This window comes from Bactrocera oleae, chromosome 6 (assembly GCF_042242935.1).
Source record: "Bactrocera oleae isolate idBacOlea1 chromosome 6, idBacOlea1, whole genome shotgun sequence".
In the NCBI taxonomy this organism is placed as follows: Eukaryota; Metazoa; Arthropoda; class Insecta; order Diptera; family Tephritidae; genus Bactrocera; species Bactrocera oleae.
In genome coordinates this window covers 24,616,737-24,629,353 of record NC_091540.1, presented here as the reverse complement: position 1 = coordinate 24,629,353, position 12,617 = coordinate 24,616,737, and the positions used below count along the sequence as shown (strand labels likewise).

Genomic DNA, 12,617 nt, shown 5'->3' with positions numbered 1-12,617 from the left:
CAGTTGAGTAGGACTAAAATTTATTTTCAGTATTTTACAATTATTATATACTTAAAAGACATGTATACATACGTACCATATGTATATCAGAAAATTGAAAAAATACTTACATATATTAAACAAAATGAATAGAAAAATGTTTGAGTGTAGAATACATAGAGAATAAAATAATTAAAATAACTAAACATTGCAAATCACATTTAGTCCAAATAAAAACATATTTTAAATTATAACATTAAATGTAATTTTATTCTAATAAGACTGCTGCCATTACATAGCACACTTGCAAATACACTTCAAAAAATTATTTAATTAAATGTTTAAAAACTAACAAAATAATATCATGTCTGGTGGCACATGTATGTTCTTATACAGATCTCCAAAGTCTGAGAATTATTTTTATACAATTCTTTAATCAATTTTCATAAAGTTGTCACACATAGTCATCCCTTACTTATTAACTTAAGAAAGTCACTATTTTTTTAATTTGCAAGTTGCATTAAATATTAAAAGCTTCCTTCAAAGCAAATGAAAAATTTAGAACCACAAGTGTTGAGAGCACAGGGTATTCTAATATGTATTAAATTTTCAACACAAAAAGTATCACTGGCTCATAAACACCACCAGATTTTCAGTATAGTAAGCAAAACGAAATTTCAAATCATTGATTTTAAGAATTAGTCAATATTCTCCAAAATATCTTTAATTGCTGCATTTGCATGAGCGTTAATGGTTGGAAAAATTCATAAAAACTTATATACCTAATTTACAAATATGAATTTAATTAATGTCCAGCGGTAATTCCGTTTTTTTTTTATTGTAACTTATGTTAGTATAAAACAGACCGTAATTTTCTATTAAAATACAAATGGATGAAAAGCCAAAATAATAAGATTTTTAATAACCTATGATACCAAGAGAAACATCGGATTAATTCTTAGAGTATTTCAACAGTATTAAAACCTTTCTTTGTAAAAAAATTGTATTAAAATCAAAAGCTTAATTGATATATATTTCCTTTGTTATTATTATTATTTAGATCTGTATGTACATACATATATCAGAAACATATCTTTGTTATACCCGTAGCCGCACGTAATTATATGTTTTTTTTTTAGAAGAGACGGAATTAGAAATTTTTAATAAAAAAAAAACATTTTTATTATTTATTTTATGACAAAATTTTATAACTTTTAAATTATATCATCGGTTTCATCGAATCATTACCATGGGTATTAAAATAATCAATCCTTCAGAACAAGTCTTCTTGTCCACATTTTATATACCAGATGGCGTGTGGCATAAGAGTGCTTAGTTTTGTTTACATAACGGTCTTTATAACACCTAAAAAAGTATTAATTAATATTACACCAAGTATGAAAAATGAGCGTATTTAGTATATGCATATCATAAGATCAATAGCTATTTCAGCGAGACTTATAAAATATGCATCTCATAAATTATAAAATGGATCCAATAAGATTTGCAGTGTTATTCAGCGAATTGAAATAAGAAAAAATACGCCATAACTAAGCCGTTAAAGCACGAAACTAGATTAAAGAGTTATAACGGAACGCATTTTCTACTGACGATGATAAGACTCAGAAACATATGAATTACTTCCAAAAAATTACTATGGACGAGCCTTTTTTATTTTACAAAAGCTATTCCAAGCTTAATGAAGATATCAAATTAGTGTGCATGTGACAACTCTCTTCCAAAACTTGTCAGAGTCCTTTAATACTTTCCCAAGCCCCTATATCTATAATACAAGTATCTCCGTCCGTCCGATGGCTTCATACCGTCCGTTTTGGTCAGAGGTATATATCAATAAAACAAAGTGGAAATGTATGGCGTAATCACAGCTTTGACTACGTTCGAACCTTCATTACTTTTTGTTCCTTCGTTCAAAGGATAAAAATAACATTTCGGTCAATTTTTACTAATTTTGAACCAGCTAAAAACATTTCCATGACTTAGATTCCCCTTTAAATTTCAGAATTTTCTTAAATAAGTGGAATTTTCACCACGCCAAAAATACGTACTTAAATTACATTGAGATTTTTTATTTATAATTAGGTCATATTTGATTATACACTATAAATTGTTTAAGAGATTAATTAGCCATAATAAAACAGGCTAAATTCTTAGAAAATAGCATAAACATGATATAAATCTCTTATAACTGGCATTCAAATTGCCCAAATCAGAAATGCTAAGTTCTTTCTAACGAACGTGATATATCTACCACTAAATCAATATATGTAAAATCAAGGTCAACTTATAACGTTTCAATCTTCGTCTTAACTATAATTTCCCGTTAGAGCGATAATTATAACAAAAATTTCCAAATAACTAATGTACGCATTTTAAACACAAATAAAATTTAAATCATGTCAAATTTAATATGTGAGCCGTTCAGCTTTTGTGATTAATAAAATGTTCATATCTTTATGTTTTTCTTTGTCCTAGAAGGTAATAAAATCCTTAATATAAGGTTCGGAGATTTAATTTGTTGTTCGTCCAATTAAGTTTGTTCATTTCGTTCATTTCTCTTTGATATCAAACCGAAAGCAACTTAAAGCTTGTGGCGTCCTTGTAGTCCGGTCAATTTAATTAATTTAATTTTTTTAATTTTTCTAATCTAAAATTATTCAATATAATTTTTTCTTCATACAAAGCGTTCAATTTCCTGTCTACATTTTTACAACGATCAAATATCAAGCTAAAAAATTAAGAAAAAAAAAACAAATTCTTTCTTATGCTATTTCTATGGAAAATGCAATGTTAAGAATAATGTTAATAATAATATCTCAAATTTAAAAAGAATCTTTTTTTTAACTTCTTGAAAGTTTTTAGCTTGTTTTAAAGTTGAAAAAAGTTGCCCAAAAATGACACAGCCTAGTACATTAGAAGTATTCATTACTACTTATTACTATTTAATTATCATTATCATTAACATAGGCATGTATGTATATATATTAAGCACATATGATACTCACATGGGAACGAGTGATAATGTTAAGTTAACTATTTTAGTAAGATTTATGTCAGATTAAACAATTAATTATTGTACAAAAACATCAAACTGAAATTTGTAAATACATATAAGTATAATATTCCAATTAATAAAAATTCCACGGCAGCGACAAGAATATAATTATAAATTGATAGTCATAGGATTGTGCAAAACATATTTTTAAGAATTAATACTTTTGTAATTAGTATTAATTTGGCGTTGCCTATACCTTAAATACATACAAATTATGCATGAATTAAAAAAATGTTAATAAATATTTGGTAGTATAACTATGTATATCGTGAAGTGCAGATATTTTAAGGGATCACAAGCATGTCATATTACCACATATTTATAATAGTATGTATGTATAGTATCTGTGCAATAGTTATAAGCAAATTTAAACCAACCAAAATGAATATTTTAATTATGTAGATGTATATGAAACTATATACATATATACTGAATGTTGTAATTGGTGCGTAAAACTATTTGAGCTGCAAAAGTATTCGAAATATGATCAATATACTCGTATAACTTAAGTTAAGGATTAATTGTCATTATTAAGAAGTAGTAATATTGAAAAGCACATAAAGAAGCTCACCTTCTCTTCAACTTGAATATTAATAATTTGAAGTAAGAATTAATACATTTAGAAATGCATATACTTTAAAATAGTAAAATAAATAGTAAAGTAGAAAATGGAAAATTCAGCTGCTAATATAAATAAAAATATTTTCAAATAAAAAGACCATATCAAAATCAAAACGACTTTAATATTTTATTTATTTATGACTAGTAAAGTACAATAATAATATTATAACAAGTTACCTAAAAAGAATCCGTAGCTTTTAAATTATATTAATAATATTCCCAATTATTCCAAATTTGATTATAATGCACATTTTTTAGGAATACATTAGAAATTATATTGGTTACTGATCAGCTATAATATGTTTGTTTTGTTGTATTGTTTTCTAAAATATACCCTCTGCATAAATGGGAGACTTAATTATAATCATGCTTCAGAGAGTATGATAGTTTTGTTCACCTAACTGTTGTTTGTATCATATAAAATTAAGCGGAGTAGATACAGTTATGTACATCAAAATGATCATGATGACCTGACGAACAGAATTTCTAATGCCTGTCTGCCCATTCCATCAAGAGACTTGAGTAAAAATTGAGATATCCTGATGAATCTTGTTCCTCGGTTCTCTGAGGAGGTTCGTATTACAGATAGGAAAATTCGTACTATTGTCACAGCCACAAAATGCCGTTAGCCGGCAAATTATAAGGTACTTTATCATAGGAAGAAATTAAACTACAAATCAAAAGTTTGGTCCTGGAGATCTAACCAAAAAATACCTTTGAAAATTATGTGTGGCTCGCTCCACAATGGCATGGTGATGATTATGATTCATATCTTAGTAACTACTCGACTAATTTCAGGCAAACTTGGCCCATTTTAAAAATATGCAAAATTAGATTATAATCACGACTAATCCTATGCAACATAATAGTAAATTCAATCAATCTTTTAACTTTACAATTAATAAATCATGTACCATTAACAAACAGACCCTTAAAAATGTTTCATAGTTTTTTCTTTGTCCTAAAGTTAATGAAATCCTTAATATTAGATTCGGAGATTTAATTTTTTGTTAGTCCAATTAAGTTTGTTCATTTCATTCATTTCTCTTTGATATCAAACCGAAAGGAGCTTAAAACTTGTGGCGCGCTTGTCTAATCTAAAATTATTTAGTTTTAAAGTCGAAAAAAGTTGCCCAAAAATTACACAGCCTAGTACATTAGAAGTATTCATTACTACTTATTACTATTTAATTAACATAGGCATGTATGTATATATTTTTAGCGCATATGATACTCACATGGGAACGAGTGATAATGTTAATTTTATTATTATCTATTTTAGTAAGATTTATGTTAGATTAAACAATTAATTATTGTACAAAAACATCAAACTGAAATTTGCAGATACATATAAGTATAATATTCCAATTAATTAAAGTTAATTAGTTATCGAACCATAACTTTACAAGCCCCAAGATATCGATAATGAGGACTTCAGGACCCATGGCTGATTTTCTATCGAAAATAACTATAAATTTGTAAAACATCTTAATATAAGTGAGTGGACATCTCTGGGCATTTTGCTTTGTGCTAAAATGAATAAAATCGATTTAATTCTTTTATTCCCTTATACATAATGAATTTCTAACTTCCTTGTAATTTTATGCAGGTCAATATGTATCTTACCTTAAAATTAAGTTAGTATATTTCCGAAAGTATTCTGTAGTTTGTTGCCGTAAATGAATGAACACAGTCCATGAAATTGAATCGGAGCCCTAATACTATAACGGTATTACTTTATACCGTATACGTCGGTTAATGTGTATGTTATCTTAATGAAATTCAGAAAACGTATATCATCGAATATACTATAATTTAATATCGAAAATATATGAAATCGGTCGGTGAATTACACGAGTTTCGTTATTATAGCAGACTTTATGCCATATAGGCATGTGGGTCAGTATGTAAGTTATTTTCATAAAATTGCATGAAATCATGTTCTCGGGTATACTTGAATAATGAATAATGTTAATTCAAGTCCAGTCCTTCCCCGAACTCTAATATAACCTATACAGTAATTTTTCAATTTCCATATATTAAGGCGATATAGTGATTTCCGATTTTCAATGACTCTAAACCGTCTATTTTGGTATTATGAAATTGAATGGAATTGAGTGGATGCGTATTATTTAACATAGGTGGTTTAGCGCTGGATATGAATGAAGTTTGTCTAAACTGTAGTATTAAAAATATGAGGTTTAATTTTCGTTGTAAAGACTACCGGTTATTTGGTTGTTTTTTTCTCATATACTCATTTGACGTCGATTTTAATATAAATATCGCGGACACGAAGTAAAATATAATAATAAAAATTAGTTGTTTCAATACCTGAAAATATTTTACCGCCTTTGATCCTTTCAAAATTTGAGAGCATAAAATGTTCGTTTACACTCGAACTAAGTCCTTCCTTAGTTAATATACTTGTACTCTCACAACATGTTGCTACAGAGTATAATAGTTTTGTTCATCTAACATTTGTTTGTATCACCATACACTAATCGAGATAGATATAGAGTTATAAATATAAATGATCATAATGACAAAGCAAGTTCAGACTTTGAATTACTGTCTGTCCGTCCGTCCGTCTGTGAAAGCAATAACTTAAGTATCGATTGATATATCTTGATGAAAATTGGTACATAATTTTCTTGGTACCATAAGAATCGTTACGTGTTTCAGATAGGCGGAAAAGACCGATTGTCACGCCCCAAAAATACCGTTAATCGAAAACATATTATATTAACGAATCGAAAAGAGTAATTTCCAAGCTCTTAAATGAAGTTATATCAGAAGTAAATGACGGAAATTATACAGTTAAGCAAAAACTAAAACATATAGGTCACAACTTTATTCTGGTACAAAAATATGAACAAAAAGCAGTCTATTGCTGCAATGAGGTACATACTTCAGAAGCAAGTAATGCAGAAATATTTTTGAATATCTCTCGACCCGAAGAATGTTTTCGAATGGTAAAACCTAGTGCGGAACTTCAGAACCTTCCTTCAGATTCAACTGTAATATCCACAGCTGGTATTTTAGACCGTTTTGTGCAGGGAATCAATAAATTATAAACTCTTTGCTAAGCAAAAAAATTATCATAAAAAAGAAGAGATGGAGAATTACAATCGCGTTAGCACTTCCAGAAATAAACCCCATGAATTCAGTAACATTCAACAAATAATAGTAATGAATCTAATTACAATATTATACTACTACCTCGTTTAGTTCTAGTTGAGGAACTATTTTCTTTAGTTAACTCATTGTATTCCAGGCTTATCGATTTTAAATTAATAATATTTGATGCAAAATCGATGGTAGGCGCACGTAGGTTTAGCTCTGCGGATGTCAGATTAAAATAAAGGCCTAGACTCTTTGAAGGAATAGGTATAAGGGAAAATGTGAGTATTTTGGAAAGTGTTAAAACTTCTGAAACGCAGGTTCTTCCCTATGATATAACACTAAAATAAACTGCTATATATAACTATGACTTCAGTGAATACAAGTGTGGTTAATATATAACGTTATTGGAACGCTTGAAGTCCGAAATTGTAAAAGAGCGATCGCATATGGCACACACAACGGCGTGCAGGTCTACCAATCTCCTCTATCTCTCGATATACTACCTTTGATGTACAGGTCCATAAGCCTTTCCAGCGTCTTTAACAAAAACGAGGAGAGGCTAGTAGGAGTTGGCATTAGCATGAGAGCTCTTGCCGGCCTTCGGGACGAACGCCAGCCTTATCTGCCTCCAACCCTTGGATATGTGGCTTGACCTATCACAGTTCCCTATCCGTGTTCCTAAAAATTCTCTAAAATTTTGCCATTTCTGCAGAGAGTCACTCCTACATACTAAGGATCCAAGTCCAAAAACATCATCCTAAGAATATTCCGTATCGGTCAGGGGTCAATGATCCCTAGGAGTTCTAAAAGGTTGTACCGCGCGAGGGAGGAGCCTGCCTCATATCAAAAACAAATTATATTATAATATTTTAACTTTGGAATAACAGTATTCACCGCTTAATTGACCTCCGGATGGTGGATTTTTCCGCTTGTTTGAATCCCCTGATCGGCCAAAAATATATTGCATACAAATCACGTGTAAATTTCCTCGCTTAATTGAACCCGCTTAATTGGTTTCTCCGCATATTTGGTTAAAAATATGTGTTATTAAAAAAAATTTACGTTTAATTTCCTCCGGTTATTTACACAAAAAACTTTCATTAAAAAAATAATCTCTAACAATGATCTCTAAATATGTATGCACATATATGCATACGTGAATTGTCTTGTGTTTGTTCTTTATATATTTTCGTTTAACGATAAATATATTATTTAAATAACATTACAAAAATACTTAAAGTGCACATATGATTTTTTTAATTGATTAAGTGACCAATTAAACGGGATTCCTGTAATTGAACGTATTGTTTAATTAAACGAGTATCGCTTAATTGATGCCCCAGTTAATTGAACAAGAATTGTGCAATTTTTTAAGTACAATTATACGGGAAATACTGTGTCAAAAAAAGTTTGAAAATATCATTTAGTCAAATTTAACTCTATTACATTCTTTAAAAATAATGATGTTTACAATTGTTACAATTATTCAAAAAAAAGTATGGTACAATGGTTTGCAATTATTTGTAGAGGATGTTCATGTCTTAAGGGAACTTTACATAGCCCACATCAACAACAGATTTACTGTGAAGAATTGTTGAAATTGTCTCTGCTGAAAAATTGTTGCGCTTTTTAGTTTTATTTATATAGATTTAGGACAGAATTCTTGGTAACCATCGCTAAGTGTTCTAGCAGCGAGGTTTTCCCAGAAATTCAGAGGGTTTTCACCATTCTGAAACACAACAAATTATATGTTTCCTTCAGAACGAATGACGTAGAATCAAGACCATTGAGAGAGTGCGAAAAATATAGGGGACAGGGAGCGAGCGAACGGAAGAAAAGTCAGAGTCGGACTTCGTTCAGATCTCCTGATAGACCGAGTATAGAATGTGTTTTTTCTATATTCTCTTGTTGAAAAGAGAAATCTATAAGCTTTTTCTTCCGAATTCATATTATCTAAATAAAGAAAGTAGATATTATACCATGAAAGTCAAGCTCCGGGTAAATCATAAAAATCATAAATGATCCGAAACTCCTCTCTCTGTCTGAGAGAGCTCATGAACTTTCAGTGCTGCCAAAAAAAAACCACGAGTTCATGAGCTACTGAACAGATGACAAGCAAACCAATGAACAACCACTAAGAACCCCGCAGAAATAAATTTCGAAATAAGTGGGTAATTTGTGAGATCAGATTTTTGGTGACTGTTACTTATATTTCTTTATTGAAAAAGATTTAATATAGTTTTGTTTTTAAGAAAGAGCAGTATTTTGTCGCAGAGTATTGATTTGCTTAGCAGTACCAATTGTCAACGTATATAATTATTTTGGTTAGAGTTCCCAGCAAATGTTATGTAAACTTTGACTTCCGATTAAATTATCGAAAGATATTTCAGTATATAAAAACTAAGTAATGTTCATGTTTAGCTTATTTAAAACTTGTAAGTGTTTTGAAATATTAAATTTTTTTTTGTTAAAATTAGTTTTAAAAGTTAATTTAGAAAATCTTTTGTGATTAAAATATACACGTACATATATTTAGAAGTCATATAGGATATCTAGCTTGTTAAACTAATTTTAATTATGTATATTTTTCAGTAAAATGGAAACCGAAAAATACCCACTAAATACATTAACAAATCTCAAAACGTATTTCTTTCACTAGTGGCACCATTGTCAAATGTTATAAAAAATGTGGACTTTGACAGCGCTCTCTCAAATCAAAGAGTTTCGGATCATTTTATCCATGATATAACTCTGCCCGACCTGCACCGCTGATGGTAACAAATGCTCACACAAAAATGTTGGTAACCTTAACGGCAATAGATTAGCAATAGCTATTGCATGTGGAACTGCGGAGCAACCAAAGAGTAACTAATACTTTTACAAAATAGTTGGTAAAGATATACATATGTAGTATTTGCGCTAAAGCAATGAGAGAGCGAGTAAGATAATCATAACGACGTGCAGCAAAAGCAGAGAAATAGCTAAATTTTTCCCGAGGCTAGAACATAAGTAAAATATTGGATAATCAATAGTCGGACCCCTCGATAGTTAAAGAAAATACTATCGATAGCTTTTCTCCATAAAATTTACTCCTCTTCGCTGGTTTCAATTAAGAGACCTTGGCTTTGTACACTTCATTTTTATGAAATATTTTCTGGATTTATATATAAAACAAAAGATGAACAATAATGGAAAAACAAAAATTAGTTACAATGATATCGTTTACTGTGGGCATTAATCTCTCGATCAATGTACATATATTGTGAAATTCAACCTCAACAGAATGTATGTTTCAATTTCATAACTTTATTCTCTAAAATTATTAGTACTAAATTAAATGTATGCTTTTTTTCTTTAATTTTTGTTTTTCAACGGTTCTTAATTTTTACTAAAATACTGGAAAACCGTGCCGACAAAACTGCACGTATGATTAAGTGAGGCGTTTCGTAACAATAGAAATTCTTAACAGATTATAAATATTTCCGCAACATTCTTAACGCACCCAACTATTTTAAAAAATTTTCTGTACTCACGAATTTAAATAAAAAGATGATTTCGCCCAAAATTCCAACGATTTTAATCAACTGTTATCCAAAACTAGTGGACCCGTCCACGCGGTGCTGTGGCTAAGGTATACACTAATCATGAAGGATTCAATACAGTAAAATTGTAAATATGAATAAAAATGAAAACGTTATTTCCGGTGTAAGAATCCTAGAGTTAAAATTACTTCCAAATTTAAAAATGATTGATACCAATTTTCTTAGTTTCGTTTTTAAGTTCAAATAAACATAAGATATAAGATGTAGAATTCAATTTGATTCAGTATCGTACATTCTGACAGTACATTGGAAAACGTGTCATGTTCTCTTGACATCTGTAACATTTTTTATTACCAAACTTGAACCGTTGCATAATTGATTGGGATTGAAATTACGCTGAATATAATATGTGAGCCAATTTTCAACCGACGATTATGTGTCTTTCCGGGTATATCTAGGTAATTTACGTTTTCATTTTCATCAACAATAGTAGCAAATTATTTAAAATACGTCTGATAGCTCGCCAACAACTGTTGTATTTGGAATTTAATTTCGTCAACATCTACATTTTTAGCCGCAATGTAGCCTAATTTCTGTGCCAGCTATGATCCAAACAGATAATTTTTACTTTCATCAATATACTCTCAATTATGGTAAATGTTCAGAATAGCGGCTTTTCTGAAAAAATTTTCCAATTGTTTTGGAAAATATCTTAAAATGTGTGTTTTTAAATGTAATTAAACAATAAACAGGGCGCAGTTAAAAACATTTTTTTTAAGTACATTTAAAAACAAATATTTAAGGATTTTTTCCAAAGCAATTGGAAAATTTTTTCAAATATTAGCCAAAACATGAGAAATGACGGAAAACACAAAAAAAAATTAATAAAGTCCCTTATAAAATTTTTCATGTTACCATATAAACAGCTCTAAGAGCTCACGAGTTATAAAAAGGCACATTTATTATATATTTACTAATGTATTATAGGACCAAGAAATTTATACTTAAAATACATTTCGGTAGAGTACTTTATTCTCAATACTCAATATTCCACTTGATGTTTAAAAATAGTAATTCGTTGTCGTTTTTATCCTTTAGTACCGTTATTCTATCTAATATTAGCAATCCAGCGTGGCTATACATTCTCTCCGACTCTGTAGAAGTAGCATCACAAAAGGTTAGACCTATATTGGAATATGGCTCGGTGGTATGGAACCCTAGCTACCAAATCCATTCTGACAAGTTAGAGTCGGTTCAAAAAGAATTTTTACTTTTCGCCTTAGCGAATTTCCGATGGGATTCTAGGGTAAGTCTACCTCCATACACTAGTCGTTTAAAACTTATTAATCTACCTACACTTTCTAGTCGTAGGGAAATGCTTGGCATAACATTCTTAGTGAAAATTTTGAATGGAACTGTTTGCAGTTCTTTTCTCCTGTCTGAAATTAAATTTAATATCCCGGTTCGCCTTTTGCGGCAGTTTAGACCTTTACTGCTAAAATCCTGTAGATCAAATTTTGAACTAAACGAGCCATTCCGCCGTATATGTCATGATTTTAATTCTCATTCCAGCACATTTGACTTATCTGACTCACTTTTCAAAATTAAAAAGACTTTATTGTTTTCTCTTAATAAATGAAAATGTAACAATTTATTATATTGTAACTTTAGATCTTAGCTGTTGAAATTTTTGTTTCTGTAGCTGAGCAGTTTTAAACGCATTGATATACATTGATTTATTAGAAAGTAAGCAGATATTTTGCTTTTGATTTACATGGCAATGAATAGAATATTTGCGTTATCGAAGCAAGACGTCAGCCTTATAGCATGTTTACATATAACAAGATTATCTTCATTTAGCTTAACTTGATAATCTGTAATTAAGAAACGAGATTTACCATACAAAGCTCCCCTTTTATAAATTCGAGATTAATTTTTAATTTCCCATTATACAACTAGATTTGCGGTGTTCTACCTAGTTTTATCGATTATTTTCGCGAAGGTAGGAGAATAGTCAAATGACAAAGTAATCAAAAATTGCCTACAATACTGAGTTCCCAAAAACTTTGGAAGGTTTCAACGTTATTATTAATATTTAATAGTTCCCGAGTAAAAATAGTGCTTCATAACAATTTAAAATAAATTAAAAAGAAAACAAATACAACACATACGACAGCTGATAATCTCCTTTGGGTATGTAAACGGTTAGATTGTTGACCGAGCTTAGAAGGAGACTATTTTTCTATGTAAACAAACTATTAGGCAACTTAAATATAATA

General features: G+C 29.7%; 1 long non-coding RNA gene across 1 annotated transcript; it reads right to left on the bottom strand.

Annotated features, from left to right (window-relative positions):
- Nucleotides 1-1,282: 1,282 nt before the first annotated feature.
- On the bottom strand, nt 1,283-5,433 carry LOC118682534 (uncharacterized). The gene is made up of 3 exons (XR_004978354.2): nt 5,300-5,433; nt 4,912-5,203; nt 1,283-1,344 (listed from the first exon to the last, which is right to left on the bottom strand). It is a non-coding gene; the product is annotated as an uncharacterized lncRNA (long non-coding RNA).
- Nucleotides 5,434-12,617: the final 7,184 nt, after the last annotated feature.